The sequence below is a fragment of the Lycium barbarum genome, chromosome 2, assembly GCF_019175385.1.
Source record: "Lycium barbarum isolate Lr01 chromosome 2, ASM1917538v2, whole genome shotgun sequence".
NCBI classification, from domain to species: Eukaryota; Viridiplantae; Streptophyta; class Magnoliopsida; order Solanales; family Solanaceae; genus Lycium; species Lycium barbarum.
The window spans coordinates 6,935,413-6,938,792 of NC_083338.1; the positions used below are offsets into that span (position 1 = coordinate 6,935,413).

At 40.1% G+C, this 3,380-nt stretch overlaps 1 long non-coding RNA gene across 1 annotated transcript; it reads left to right on the top strand.

Annotated features, from left to right (window-relative positions):
• Window positions 1-243: 243 nt before the first annotated feature.
• On the top strand, window positions 244-2,721 carry LOC132629272 (uncharacterized). The gene is made up of 3 exons (XR_009578160.1): window positions 244-446; window positions 1,342-1,392; window positions 2,417-2,721. It is a non-coding gene; the product is annotated as an uncharacterized LOC132629272 (long non-coding RNA).
• Window positions 2,722-3,380: the final 659 nt, after the last annotated feature.

A 3,380-nucleotide genomic window follows, 5' to 3' on the forward strand; every position in this document is an offset into this window, starting at 1 on the left:
AAGTGTCGAATAAGGCCAAGGGCAAATTTGGAATTTTGGGAATTAGTTTCGGAAATTACAAAATGTGGGCCAAAATAATTCAATGAAAAATTAAGGCCCAATGCTAAGGGGTGGCCGGCCAACATAGTGGCCAAGCCCATGATTTTATTAATTTTCCCATGTGTTTAATTAATAAGGGGACCATGTTATATATATATCATCTTATCCCTTAGATTGTTCAAGAAGCATAGAACAAACAAAAATCAAAACAAGAGAGAGCAAGAAGAAGAGGGCTCGGGTTTGGCTTGGAAAAATCACCCCCAAAAATATTGCTCCTAAAATTTTTCTCTTGGTGAATTTCTACTAAGTTGAGGTCCCTTTATAACTTGGTGTAGTTGCTTTGGAAGAAAGAACACTTGGTGCCTCAATTTGATCACTTATTCAAGTGAAGAAGACTAGAAAATAAGGTAAGAATTTATCTCTTTTTATTGTGTTATGATGTTTTGTTTGTGTTGTAGTATGTGGGAATGAGTTGATTGTATGGAAAATTGGAAGATTTCAAAGTGGGATTGGAATATGGTGTGTAGCCGTGAGGGTATATGTGTTGTATACCTATAATGTGTTGAACTATGTTATATTTTAGTTGTGAATGTGATGGAATCCATATTGTGGATGAAAGTTGAATAAATTTGGTTGAATTGATAAATAGAGCAATTGGCCGTGTGGTATATTGGAGTAGGAATAGAAATGGATTAAGTTGTTTAGTGTGTTATTGTGATGCTTTCAATGTAAATGAAGATGGGATAATATGAGTTGGTATTGAAATGGAATGTAGAAACTTATGTCGTTTTAGTATGATTTTTCGACATTAGGAAAATGAAGTTATTTGGTTGTTAGTTGTGTTGATCATTGATGAATTTGGAAGTTGGAAACATGTTATTAATATGTATGCCAAAGATTTGATGTTTTGAACAAGTTATGACTTTGGCGGAAAGTTGTATATTATGTATATCGTGTGTATAATTTAAGAAATCGATATGAAATGCTTCTAAACTATGTTGTGGTGATCTAGATTGATAATGAATGTGAAATCGTTGAGATTAGTTTGAAAGTTAAGGTTAAAGTAAAGGTTATGGCATTATGTCGGCAAGTAGAACTAGTTGTGCCATATTGTGTTTCTAGTGTTTGTTGTTGATGTTGATGTTGTTGTTTGGGTTGTTGTTGATGATTGTGAGCCGAGTTGAATTCTCGGGGGTGCTATATGTATAGGGGAAGTGCTGCCGAAATTTCGGTAGACAAATATGAGTTGAATTGAATTCGTAGCATCTATAGCTTACAATTGGTAAATGTGACCATTTGCAGATTTTCGACGAAACGGAGAGTGAGCTCGGATAGGCTTAAAAAGCTCAAAAGGTATGTAAAGCTACCCCGATCCTTCTTTTGGCATGCCTAAGTGTATTAGGATCAAATTCGGGCCTCGAAAGACTTTCTGCCCCTCGGAATCCGCAAGTGAAAATATCACTTTTTCTTTCAGTAAGATTGAACTCTTTTGGTATGTTTTCTTGGAAATTATGCAAACCTTCTCTAAACTCCTTGGAAAGCTACAGAATGTCCGTAGAACCTTTATAGGTGATCCCATAAGCTTAAAGGGCATAATTTGGACCCATCGCCTTGCTTGTCCCGAGGTGGGCCCACTATTCCCGGTTTTGCCCTTAATGTACTTAAGTCTTCTTTTCGAATAGTTCTTAAAAGAAACGTTTTTACTACCATTCTAATTACCTAACAAACGTTGTTTTAAATATCCCATTAAGTCTGATAAATTGTTTTGATACTCGAAACTCATTTACTATGATTCCTTCCGACTTCATTGGATCGGTTTGTCTTTGATATGCCTCATCGAGTCTATAGAAACATTCATGATATTTTAATTGCATTAGTCTCTCACTACTCCATTCGTGGATGCCCCAATGTTTCCCACACTGAGCCCGGGCCAGGATATGTTGTCAAGCGTGATCCTTTGCATTGTTCGCCGTGCCTCGATGTGAGGGGGCAGGTATACGCGTACATGGGTTTGTGGAGTATGTTGTGCCATGTACGCTTGTTCTGATATGATTTACTATGGCCATCTGATATGACATATTATGTTACGGGGTTATGCCCCTATTCTGATTCTTCTGTGTTGTGGCACCAGCGTCGGGAGGGTGGCCACGTTCTGTCTACCGAGTCCCTTGGCAGGGGCCGGATTTGATATGACATATGTTTCTGTACACACTCTGCATGTTTTGAAATTATGTATCTAATACTTTGGATTTTTCTGTTTATTTCTGTACGTTCTATACCAGTTATGATTTTGTTTCTGCAACTCAGGCTTTACATATTCAGTACATATTTCGTACTGACCCCCTTTCCTCGGGGGCTGCGTTTTCATGCCGCGCAGGTACCGACGACAGGTTTGCTGATCCGTCCGCTTAGGATCTCATTCTGCTATTTTTGGAGCGCTCTTTTATTCAGAGCCATCTTTTGGTATAGTCTGTCACTTCTATATATGTATATCCTCGTTCATGGGTACGGCGGGGCCCTGTCCCGTCATATGATTCTGTCGGTCTGTTAGAGGTCTGTGGACATGTTTGTGGGTTGGGATTCTTCCTGTACAGCTGTGTGTATATGTTGTGTTTGGGCGATCCCATTCGCCGCGGCGGCCGGTCCGCATATATTTAAATATTACTCTGTTGGCCCTGTGTGGCCTTTGTTGGTATTTTCTGCGTGCAGGGTATATGGGATAGTCCGTAAAACAAAGGAAACTCTGCCGAAATTTTTCTGGAAATTAGCTAAATTTGAAATAAAGCCTCGTCGGCTTCTGCTGTATATTAGAATGTGTTTGAGTGCCCAGATCGGGCATTAATCACGGCCTACGGGGTTGGGTCGTGACATTTTCTTACCAGCCTCCACTCCTCCTGCCCCATCCCCCCCACCCCCACCAAAAAACAATTAAAAAGTTTTGATAGTTTTTTTTGTTTTTTCACCAGCCTTCGTTCCTCCTCCCACCCCTCACTACCCCCACCCTAAAAAAAATATTTTGATTTTTTTAATTTATTTTTTCACACCCCTCGACATCCTCCTCCTCGCAACCCTCCCCCCAACCCTCACCAACCCCCCCCCCCCCCTTGGCCCCCTAAAAAAATCTAAAAAAGTTTTGGTTTTTTCTTACCAGCCTCCACTCCTCTTCCCATCCCTCCCCCCAACCCCCCCAAAAAAATTGATATTTATTTTTATTTTTTCACCAGTCCCCCCTCTTTCTCCCACCCCTCACTACCCCCCCCCCCCCCCCAAAATTGCTTTTTAAAAAAATTTTTGAAAATTTTTTCTTTTTGTTTTGTTTTGCACCCACCACCCCCCACCCT